Source organism: Meles meles, chromosome 8 (genome assembly GCF_922984935.1).
Source record: "Meles meles chromosome 8, mMelMel3.1 paternal haplotype, whole genome shotgun sequence".
Classification (NCBI taxonomy): domain Eukaryota; kingdom Metazoa; phylum Chordata; class Mammalia; order Carnivora; family Mustelidae; genus Meles; species Meles meles.
Window position 1 is genome coordinate 104,674,768 of NC_060073.1, and position 12,943 is coordinate 104,687,710.

The following is a 12,943-nucleotide window of genomic DNA, read 5'->3' on the forward strand; positions in this document are numbered from 1 at the left end:
AAATGTTAGTGAGGATGTGGAGAAAGGGGAACCCTCCTACAATGTTGCTAGGAAGGCAATCTGGTGCAGGCACTCTGGAAAACAGTATGGAGATTCCTCAAAAAGTTGAAAAAAGAGCTACCCTATGACCCAGCAATTGCACTACCGGGTATTTACCCTAAAAATACAAATGTAGTGATCTGATGGGCCACATGCACCCAAATGTTTATAGCAGCAATGTCCACAATAGCCAAACTATGGAAAGAACCTAGATGTCCATCAACAGATGAATGGATAAAGAAGATGTGGTATATATATAAAATGGAATACTATGCAGCAATCAAAAAAAAACCCAAAGTCTTCCGATTTGCAACAATGTGGATGGAACTAGAGGGTATTATGCTAAGTGAAATAAGTCAACCAGAGAAAGACAATTATCATATAATCTCTTTGATATGAGGAATTTGAGAGGCAGGGTGGGGGTTGTGGAGGGTAAGGAGGGAAAAAAATGAAACAGGATGGGACTGGGAAGGGAGAAAAACCATAAGAGACTCTTAATCTCAGGAAACAAACTCAGAGTTCCTGGGGGGTGGTGAAGGAGGGACAGGGTGGCTGGGTTATGGACATTGGGGAGGGTATGTACCATGGTGAGTGCTGTGAATTGTGTAAGACTGTTGATTCACAGACCTGTACTCCTGAAGCAAATAATACATTATACGTTAATTTTTAAAAATTAAAGATAAAGGATCTTAAAAGCAGCAAGAGAAGAGCAATTAGTTACATACAAAAGAAATAAAGTTATTGACTGATTTTTCAGCAGAAAACTATGCATGCCAGTTCGGAGTGGCAAGATATATTCAAAGTGATGAAAGGAAGAATACTTACAACCAAGAATATTCTTCCTGGCAAGATTATCATTCAGAATTGAAGGAAGAGTTTGCCAGACAAACAAAAATTTTAAAAGTTCATCCCACTATGCCACTCTTAAAAGAAATGTTAAAGGGACTTCATTAAGGGAAAAAAAAGCCATTACTAAAAGAAAAAGAATTATGAAAAGACAAAATTTCACTGATAAAAGCAAGCATATAGTAAAGGTAGTAGTAGATCAATCACCTATAAAGCTAGCACAGAGGTTAAAAGGCAAAAGTACTAAAACCAATTATATCTACAATAATTAGTTAAAGGATATACAAAATAAAAAGATGTAAAATACATCATATACACTGATACATAGAGTAAAAATGTAGTGCTTTGAGAATGCGTTTGAACTTAAGTTCAAGACTATCAACTTAAAATAGACCGTTATATATACAGGATATTATATATAAATCTCATGGTAACCACAAACCAAAAACCTATAATAGATACACAAAAAATAAAGAGAAATAAATCCAAGCATAACACTAAAGAAATTCATCAAATCAAAAAAGAAGAGAGCAAGAGACAGAAGAGGTACAGAGAACTACAAAAACAACCAGAAAACAATTAATCAAATGGCAACAAGTATATACCTATAAATAATTACTTCAAATATAAATGGACTAAATGTTCCATCAAAAGACATGGAGTGAATGGATATTAAAAAAAAAAAAAAGACTAATCTATACGTTGACTATAAGAGACACACTTCAGACCTAAAGAAACATGCAAATTGAAAGTGAAGGGATGAGAAAAGATATTCCATGCAAATGAAAGTGGAAAAAAAAGCTAGGGAAGAAATACTTATATCAGACAAAATAGACATTAAAACAAAAACTGTAACAAAAGACAAAGAAAGGCATGACATTGTGATAAGCAGATCAATCCAACAAGAGTATATAACAATTGTAAATATTGATGTACCCAACACAGGAGCAACCGAATATACAAAGCAAATATTAACAGACATAAAAGGAGAAATTGACAATAATACAGTAATAGTAGGGGGCTTTAACACCCTACTTACATTATTGGATAGATCATCCAGACAGAAATCGATAAGGAAACAGTGACTTTGAATGACACATTAAACCAGATGGACTTACCAAGAGAAATACAAAATATATATAGAACATTCCATCTATAAAGAGCAGAATCCATATTCCATTCAAGTGCACATAGCACATTTTCCAGGATAGACCACATAGTACACCACAAAACAAGTGTCAGTAAATTTAAGAATAAAATCATGTCAAGCATCTTTTCCAACCACAATAATATGAAAGTAGCAGTTATAAGGGGAAAAAACTGCTAAAAACACAAACACGTGGAGGTTAAACAACATGCTACTAAACAATCAATGAGTCAATGAAGAAATCAAAAAGGGAAATCAAAAAATACCTGGAGGCAAATAAAAATGGAAACACAGTAGTTCAAAATCCTTGGGACACAGCAAAAGTTCTGAGAGGGAAGTTTACAGTGATACAGGCCTACCTCAAGAAATAAGAAAAATCTCAAATAAATTATCTAACTTTACAACTAAAGGAACTAGAAAAGGAACAAATAAAGCCCAAGGATAGTAGAAGGAATGAAATAATAAAGATCAGAGTGGACATAAATGAAATACAGACCAAAGACCTGGAAAAGATCAATGAAACTAAGAGCTGGTTTTTTGAAAAGATAAATAAAACTGATTAACCTTTAACCCAACCCATCAAAAGAGAGAGAACTCAAATAAATAAAATTAGAAATGAAAGTTAAGTTACAACTGACACCACAGATATACAAAGGATTAAAAGAAACTACTATGAGGGGCACCGGGGTGGCTCAATCAGTGAAGCAGCCAACTCTTGGTTTCAGCTCAGATTGTGATCTCATGGTCATGAGATCCAGCCATGTGTCAGGCTCTGCACTCCATGCAGCTCATGCTCCCTCTCTCTCAAATAAATTTTTTTTAAATATTAAAAAAAAAGAAAGAAACTACCATGAAAAGCTATAAACCAATAAATTGGAAACCTAGAGGAAACAGATAAATTCCTAGAACCATACAATCTTCCAAGACTGAATCAGGAAGAAAGGGAAATTCTAAACTCATTCTATGAGCCCAGCATTACCTTAATACCAAAACTAGACAAAAACACAAGAAGGAAGGAAGGAAGGAAGAGGAATGAAGGAAGGAAGGAAGAAAGGAAGGGAGGGAGGCAAAGAGGGAGGGAAGGGAAGGAAGGAAGAAAGGTAGGAAGGAAGGAAGGAAGGAAAAGCCACTTGGTGGCTCAGTTGGTTAAGCATCCAACTCTTGATTTCAGCTCAGGGTTTGAACTTAGGGTTGTGAGTTCAAGCCCTGCATTGGGCTCCATTCTGGGTCTTAATCCTACTTATGAAAGAAAGAGAGGGGCTGCCTGGGTGGCTCAGTGAGTTAAGCCTCTGCCTTTGGCTCAGGTCATGATCTCAGGGTCCTGGGATCGAGCTCTGCATCGGGCTCTCGGCTCAGCAGGGAGGCCGCTTCCCCCCTCCCTCTCTGCCTGCTGCTCTGCCTACTTGTGATCTCTCTCTCTTTCAAATAAATAAAATCTTTTAAAAAAAGAAAAGAAAACAAAATAAAGAAAGAAATACAGAAAGAAACGGAGAAAGAAAGAACAGAACAGGCCAGTATTCCTGAGGAACACAGATGCAAAATTCCTTAAAAAATATTAGCAAACTGAATTCAACAATACATTAAAAGGGTGATTCACCACAATCAAGGAATTTAGCCCAGGAATGCAAGAAAGGTTCAATAACAACATCAATGAAGATGATACTCCATATTAACAAAATGACGGGTAAAAATCATATGATCATCTCAATAGAAACAAGCATTTGAAAAAAATTCGGCAACCATTCACGATAAAAACTCTCAATAAAATGGGTATAGAGGGAATATGCCTCAACATAATAAAGGCCACATATGACAAACCCAGAGCTAACACCATACTCAATGGTGAAAATCTGAAAGCCTTTTCTCTAAGATCAAGAACAAGACAAGGATGTCCACTTTCACCACTTGTATTCAATACAGTATTGAAGTCCTACTCATAGCAATCAGACAAGAAAAAGAAATAAAACACATTCAAACTGGTTAGGGAGAAGTAAAACTGTCACCATTTGCTAAGGACATGAAACTATATAGAGAAAACCCTGAAGACTACACACACACACACGCGCGCGCGCGCGCGTGCGCACACACACAATCTATTAGAACTAAAAAATTCAACAAAGTTTATATACAAAACAAATACACAGAAATTTGTCATGTTTCTACACACCAATAATGAACTGGCAGAAAGAGAAATTAAGAAAACAATCCCATTTACAATTGCATCACAAAGAATAAAATACCTAGGAATAAATTTAACAAAGGTGGTGAAAGAGTTAAACTCTGAAAACTATAAGATACTGATAAAGAAATTGAAGATGACTCAAATATATGGAAAGATATACCATGTTCATGAACTGAAAGAATTGTTAAAGTATTCATACAATCCAAACCAATCTACAGATTCAGTGCAATCCCTATTAGTGCTCACTTCAGCAGCACATATACTAAAACTGAGACAATACAGATAAGATTAGCATAGCCCCTGCACAAGGATGAAATGCAATGCAGTCCCTATTAAAATACCAGCAGTATTTCTTGCAAAACTAGAATAAAAAGTCCTAAAATTTGTATGGAACCACAAAAGACCCCAATAACCAAACCAACATTGAGAAAAAAGAACAAAGCTAGAGATATCACAATCTCAGATTTCAAACTTTACTACAAAGCTATAGAAAACAAAATGGTACAGTACTGGCACAAAAATAGATACATAGATCAATGGAACAGAATAACCCAGAAATAATCCTGCACTTATATTATGAATTAATCTTTGACAAAGGAGGCAAGAACATGCAATGGATAAAAGACAATCTTCAGTAACTGGTGTTGGGAAAAGTAGACAGTTACATGCAAAAGAATGAAACTGGACCATTTTCTCAAACCATATATAAAAATAAATGCAAAATGGATTACAGACCCAAATATAAGACCTGAAGCCATAAAAATCCTAAAAGAGAACAGAGGCGGTAACCTCTTATACATCACTATAAGCAATATTTTTTTGAATCTGTCTCCTCAGGCCTTGGCAATAAAAGCAAAAATAAATAATTGGGACTACATCAAACTAAAAAGCTTTTGCACAGTGAAGAAAAACATCAACAAAATGAAGAGGCAACCTACTGAATGGGGAAGATATTTGCAAATGATATATCTGATAAGGAGTTAATATCCAAAATATATAAAGAATTCTTACAACTCACCTCCAAAAATAAACAAATCAACGTTATTAAAAAATGGCCAGAGAACCTGAATAGACAATTTTCCAAAGAAGACACAGCACGACCAACAGACATATGAAAAAGATAGTCAACATCACTAATCATCAGGGAAATGCAAATCACCACCACTATGAGATTACCCCACACTAGTCAGAATAGCTAATATCAAAAAGACAAGAAATAACAAGCGTTGGCAAGCATGTAGAGAAAAGGGAACTCTGGCGCACTATGGGTAGGAATGTAAATTGGTGCAGCCACTATGGAAAACAGTATGGAGGTTCCTCAATAAACTAAAAACAGAACCACCATATGACCCAGTAATGCCACTTCTGAGTATTTATCCAAAGAAAATGAAACACTAACTTGAAAAGATATATGCACCCCTATGTTTATTGCAGTTTTATGATAGCCAGGATATAGAAGTAAACTATGTGTTCATTGACAGATGGCTGAATAAAGATGTGGTATATGTACACAATGGAATATTACTCAGCCACAAAAAAAAGAATGAAACATGGATGGTATCACACTAAGTGAAATAAGTCAGACAGAGAAGGAGAAATACCTTAGAATTTCATTTATATGTGGAACCTAAAAAACCAACCAAACAGACAAAAAGCCAGAAACAGACATAAATACAGAGAACAAACTAGTAGTTGCTAGAGGAGAGGGGGATGAGCGAATGGGCAAAACAGGTTAAGGGGGTTAGGAGGTATAAACCTCCAATTATAAAATAAGTCACAGGGATGAAAAGTACAGCACAGGGAATATAGTCAACAATACTGTAATGCCTTTATATGATGACAGAGAGTAACTACACTTACCATGGTGAGCATTTCATAGTGTATGTAATTGTCATATCACTGTGTTGTACACCTGAAACTAATATTACACGGTATGTTACCTAACTGGACTTTAACTAAATCCTTTTAAAAATATGTATGTCAACTACATGTTAAATAAATAAATAAATAACCTTGAGAGGTAACTTCGTGCTGGGGCTCCATAGAGATACAGCAGTAAACAAGACAGACACGAACACTGACCTCAAGGCAGTATCTATCATACCACCTTGCTTCCCCAGCAGCTGCCCTCTACCACCTCCCTAGCCACACTCTGGACATAGTACAAGAGTTTAAAAACCACCTGGGCAGGAGAGGATCTACATGGCCCTGTGTTCATTCCCTATTCTGACCCCAGAGTCATCCTTGTAAAGAATGCATCTCTCTGGCCATTTCACACCATTCCTGTAGACCACTGATGACTCCCCATCACCCACACCCAAAGAGACAAGGGCTTTCTCCGAAGGCTCTTCCCCATTTTTCCAGTATCCCCTCTCAGCATTCACTGCCTCAGACAACCCCAACTGCTCGCATTTTCCCATACCCACCTTGCTTTGTCTCTATGTCTTCGTTCATTCCCTCTCCTCTGTCTTAATGCCCTTCCTTCCCTTCGTCTGGTTTATTTGTTATCTATTGCTGTGTATCAAACCACTCAGACTAGTAACTAAAGGCAACCACAATTCTGTAAATCAGCAGTTTGGTTAGAAATCAGCTGTAACAGTGCATACATATGCTCCAAATGGAGTTGGCTAGGCTCATCCACGGACTGTGGTCAGCTGACAGGTGCACTGGGGTTGGATGCTCCAAGAGGGGCTCACACAGTATCTAGCCATTGGGTGAGGCTGCCAGCTGGAGCATCTCAGTTCAGGTCTCTCCCATGGCTAGCCTGGACTCCTCACATGGCAACTGGATTCCAAGAACCAAAGCCTGATGGGCAAGCACTTATGAAGTCTCTGCCTGTGTCGCATTTGCTGAGGTCACATCTGCCTAGGACTAAAGCATGTCATATAGCTGAGCCCAGAATCAGTTTGTTAAAGGTGTGACTCACTGGGGGGCCATTAACATAGCAATCTACAAGTCTGCCCTCTGCCCCTACCTAATGCACAGGGTTTGTCATCCTTCCCAAAACACCCAAAATAGTATCCAATCATACACCAGGCTCAACATCCATGATCTCGCAATGTGCAGCAAGTCTGGATGTGACTGAGCCTCCTGGGGTACAACTCTTCGTGTGTGGCTCCTTTTGATCCAAAGACCTACGAACTAACAAGACAAGATGTCTGCCCTCCATGGGCCAGCATGCAGTCATGATGCAGGCACAGGAGAGCTATTAAAAAGGAGAGAAATAGGGGCGCCTGGGTGGCTCAGTGGGTTAGAGCCTCTGCCTTTCGCTCAGGTCATGATCCCAGGGTCCTGGGATCAAGCCCCGCATCGGGCTCTCTGCTTGGCAGGGAGCCTGCTTCCTCCTCTCTCTCTCTCTGCCTGCCTCTCTCCCTACTTGTGATCTCTATCTGTCAAATAAATAATAAAAAATAAAATCTTTAAAAAAAAAAAAAGGGAGAGAAATAGGAGGCATGTAGAGATCACTGATTCAAAGCAATTCTGAAATCCAGCCAGGTTCTGTTATCAGGACCCCTCCTTTGGGAGGGGTCCCTCATTCTACTTGAATAACGTTCAGTTCTGTGTGGTTTCTAGTTATACTCACTGGGCTTCTGATTCTGCCCATAAGAGAAGGCCCTTGTGAATATTGGCCACCTTACTACCCATAGAAAAATTGGGGGTCCAGAAGCCTATTTTCACTTTAACTATTTCAGTTCTTTTTATCCCAAAATAATACAGTCTTTTCCAAAAACAATACTCTGAAACCTTATGGGTTTTCTAGGGGTATTATTAGCTTCACTTCTTGCTCCAAAAGCCACATAGTTAATTTCATGAAGATTCTACTCCAGCTATAAAACAACAACTTTACTATTCTTAGAAACCCTTTTGTTTCACTGAGGCAGTCTACTAGGCACCACCTTAAATCCTCTTGGGGTCTTAACGAAGATTCTATAATTCAAACCCCTGATTTCTTCTTTACCTTTAGACCAGTTCTAACTTGGGGGATCTGCTGCCTGCTATAGAGATTGGAAATGAGAACTAGTTTCCCTTCCCAAACCAGATAACTGGACAGATCCTTATTTAGCTCATCTCTGTGTTATTACACCTGACACGCCAGCTGGAAGCACCCAGATGGCACTTTTAACATCCCACCTCTACATCTCTTAAGCAAAACCCAAAAACTCATTAGGCACACTTTCTGCCAGTGGTCTCGACACTGTATAATACTGATCAGCCTTGGTCCAAGCAGTTTCCAGTTCCCTTTCCAGGGCACTCACAACTCTGCTGCCTGTCATTCAAGCCTTCACCCACCATCCTGTTCTAAATGCCACCTGCCCTGGCTTTTAAGACAGCACCACACTTTTAGTATCAATTCATGTAACAGAAATCTATTGTTAATAACAAATCATCTAAAACAATAGCTTGAAACAACCTCCGTTTTGTTAAGCTCATGAATTCTGTGGACAGATTTGTCTCTGTCCCACCACATCTGGTGCCTTGGCTTGAAAATGTGAGCAGCTAGGTGGACAACTCAAACAGTTTTGGTGCTGAGATAATCTAGAAGCTTCTTTATCTACATATCTGGAGCCTGGGCTGAAATGACTCTGAAGGCTAACTTCTGGGACCGTCTACCAAACTGCCTACATAATGTCTTTCCATGTGACTAGGGCTTCCTTACAGCATGGCTTCAGGATAGTCAAGCACTTTATATGGTGGCCATAAGAAGGAACGTTCCTGCAAACAAAATAAAACCTATATGGTCTTTTAAGATCTAAATTCAAAAGTCTTGGGGTGCCTGGGTGGCTTAGTTGGTTAAGTGTCTGCCTTCAGCTCGGGTCATGATTTCAGGGTCCTAGGAGCACTCCCCATATTGGGCTCCCTGTCAGCAAGGAGTCTGCTTCTCCCTCTCCCTCTCCCTCTGCCCCTCTCCTCCCCTCAGCTTGTACTCTCTCTCTCAAATAAAATCTTTTTTTTTTTTTTTTTTTTATTTGACAGAGAGAGATCACAAGTAGACAGAGAGGCAGGCAGAGAGAGAGGGAGGGAAGCAGGCTCACCGCCGAGCAGAGAGCCCGATGCGGGACTCGATCCCAGGACCCTGAGATCATGACCCGAGCCGAAGGCAGCGGCTTAACCCACTGAGCCACCCAGGCGCCCCTCAAATAAAATCTTTTTAAAAAACAAATAATCGAAAGTCTTTTAGCATCATTTCTGCCATATTCCATTGTCTGAAGCAGTTACATCCCCATTGAGATTCATAAGGGGATCAGACTTACTTCTTGATGAAGCAGTATCAAAGAATTTGTATCCAGGTTTTAGAATATCCACCTTAGTAGGCTTACCTGGGATGCTTTTTTTCTGTTTTATGTGTCATCAATTGGGATTACACATGCTTCTGTGATCACTCATGTGGTAGTCAGTTGGGAGCTAGTTGATCCCAAATGGGGGTTGATCTTAACGGAGGCACCTCAGTATATATGGCCAAGCCCACAATAAATGTGGAAGGGAATCACACAAAGGGCATGGGTACCAGGATGCATGGTTCATTGGAGACCATTAACGTAACAATCTACCATACCTGGGCAACTCTCGTTCATCTTGAAAGACTCAGTTTATATCTCGCCTCCTCTAAGAAAGCCTCTCTGACAGATTGGGTCATCACTTGCCCCTTCTTTGCGGTCCCACAATGCTCTGAACACATCCTATCATCGCCCTTACCTCACTGCTCTCTAACCATCTCTATACCATTTCTGTCACCACCATTGGACAAACCTTTGAAGACAGAGATTGTACTCTGTTGATCTTTGTAATTCCAGGGGCTAGCCCTATGCCTAGAACACTGCACCTAGAACAATAATGTCTTTTAATTATTTAATTATACACCCATGAATAAGGTTTTTGAAATAAATGTTGAGGGGTGCCTCAATCTCAGTCAGTTGAGATTCTGATTCTTGATTTTGGTTCAGGTCAAGATCTCAGGGTCCTGGGAATGAGCTCTATTACCATCGCTGCTACAAAGAAGCAGAGAGGTATAACCTTAGCATGAAAACATAGGTCTTCCCAAGGAAGGGAAGGTATGTGGCATAAAAACTCAATTAGCCCCAAATTAGGATTCAACAGTATGTGCTATCTCCACACAAAAAATCTGAAGCACCTCAACAGCCTAACCACAAGTCCCCCTTCCAACTTAGTTTCTGCTAATAAGTTCTCCGAGCCAATCAAACCTCCTATCATGGGGACGAGGCACAATTCCTGACTATCTCTGAGTAGTGGGCTTCAGTTCCATGCCAGCCCACAGAATTATTCAGCAAGCCAATGTTAAATAACGAAGCTTGCCTCCCATAGCTCCTGGCTGTTCGCTCTGCTCCTGTGCAACCTCTATGCGTGGTGTCCTCCTCTGCGCTGTGAGCATACATGACAAATAAGCTACCATCCATCTCATCTTTCTGGTGTCAGGGATCGTGTGTTCAGCCATCTCCAAAACCCAGGGGTAAAAAATCCCTCCCTTATTAAGTGAAGAGGAGGTGATCAGAACAAGGGGGCAACCTCACAACTATGTTTAGAATATCCCACACTGTCCTTGCTTTTCTTATTCACCATGGACCAGTGAAATCAGTCTAGTAGAAGTCGGAAGGGAGCAGTAGAGAGCACTGTATGAGGAGTCAGGACATCTAGGGTACAGGCAGCCCTGGCAATGTTTCAAAGTATTTGTCAGTCCTTTGACAAATCCTTCCTCTCTTGGACCTAAGTCTCCAGCTGTAAAATGATGGGACGGCTTCTGTCATCTTTGGGATTCTATAAAGCCAATCTGATGAAACTGGTGAATAAGAAGTAAATGGCTGGTTGTCCTTTGATTGTCCTAAAGGAATAGGAATTTTTAGAGTTTTTACCCCATGGGTCCCTAGCTGGGGCAACTGGAGATAATGGGAGAGTTAGCTCTAAGGAACCAGCAGAACAGCCACAGGCTGTCAAGAAATCTTGCTTTAGGTGGATTCCCCGAAACCCTTCCTACTGTCAGCACCCTGATCCCGTATCATTAGCAAATGGGAGATTTTTAAATTCCATCCCCTTCACCAACCTGTGTTCCATCCCTGTCCCTGGATTGTCTTGAACCATTAACTCCAACCAGCCAGAGATCTTGCTTTAGTAGACAGAAAACTGAGAGTCCACACTCCCCTCCCCTTCCTGAACTAAAGTGCTTGGGGACCCAGAAAATAGGCCAGGTCCTCATAACCTTATCAAAATAGCACAGCTCCCATCCAACAACACTCAGAGACTCCACCACAGAGCGGGAAACAGCAGCCAGGGTCATGTCCAGACAGAGCTCAGATATCTTCTGTAAGATAAGATGCCTCTGGGTATCCCCATGTTCTGCCAAAAAAAAAAAAAGAAGGAACTGGCTCCAGTCCCATCCGTATATGTGCCTGTGCCTATGTATGTGTGTGAGAGAGAGAGACAGACAGAGAGAGAAGGAGAGAGAAGGGGGTTAGGCCCCAGCCTAAAGCAACTGTGCTCTGATAGGAAAGACCTCCAGACTGAGAACTAGAAAGCCGTTAGCCAGGAGACCACATGCGTGCAGTGACAGGGAGGCCACCAACGTTTCCAGAATGTAGCAGGAAGAAGAATGGGCAAGATGAGTTGGTGGTAAAGGCTGACAGCCAGGAGCCAGGACATCTAGGGCCTTAAAAATCACCAAGCAGACAATAAGAAGCCAGGTGACCTGGTCTATAAAGAGGGATGGTCTTACCAGATCAGGGTTCTGCTCTCCCCAGACCCTGGGGAGCTTGTGAAAAGTGCAGACACAGGCAATGTACTACTAGACTAAGGAGATCCCAGGTGGGCAGAGACAACTGCATTTTTCATAAATCCCCACCCCACCCCACCCCCCAGAGCATCTGTTGTTTATCCTGGTGAATGGCCCCTAGACTGGACCATCCTCAAAGCTTGTTCCAGTTAGAAAGTCCCACCCCTCGGAGAGCCGGGAGGCCACCTAACCTCCCAGGGAGGGAGAGGAAAGAGAGTTTCCCACTTGCCAGCCCACGGATGACTTCCAACAGTAGCACTGCGGTAATGGAAACTGCGGTTAAGGTGCCAGGGCTGACTTCTGTGAAGAAATAGGAGAATGGGCAGGCAGATAGCAGGGAGGCAGGGCCAGCCCACAGGATGCCCCAGCCAGAATCCATAAAGAGGCCATAAGAATGCAAATCAAGCAAATAAACATTCGTTCAAAAAAAAAAAAAAAATCACCTAACCTGTGGGTGGGGAGACAAGTCACTGGCACTGGCCATGAAAAAAAAAGAAAAGAAAAAAGATCCAGGGGCTTCTGGTGACTTGAAATTGAATGATAGGGCTAGGGAGGGTGCCCCCATGGGATTAAGAGCCTGGTTTCCTCTATTCTTTCTAGATGCTCCTGTCTCCTCCCCTTTCCCACAGTTCCACAATGTCCCCTCCCACTGGGCTGGGATATAGCGGTGAAGTGGGCCAGCACTGAGGACACCGGGTTCCACACCCCAGGTTGGCTGGCCAGCTCTCCCACTTACCAGCTGAGAAACAGGATGGGGAGCGGGATGAGATGAACCCAGCTCATTGCTGTGGGGTCAACACAGCCATGAATATACCGTGCCCAGCACAATGCTTGGTAAAACAAACAAACAAACAAAACAGTACTCCTTCTCTTGTCTGGAGACCAAACTAGCAGACACGACTCAGGGACCAGGGAGGAGGTGGGGCGGGGATGGGAGTGTCAGGAAGAG

The 12,943-nt window shown here is 41.3% G+C and overlaps 1 pseudogene; it reads left to right on the top strand.

Moving 5' to 3' along the window:
• Positions 1-4,452: 4,452 nt before the first annotated feature.
• LOC123950142 lies at positions 4,453-4,551 on the top strand (annotated as a pseudogene).
• Positions 4,552-12,943: the final 8,392 nt, after the last annotated feature.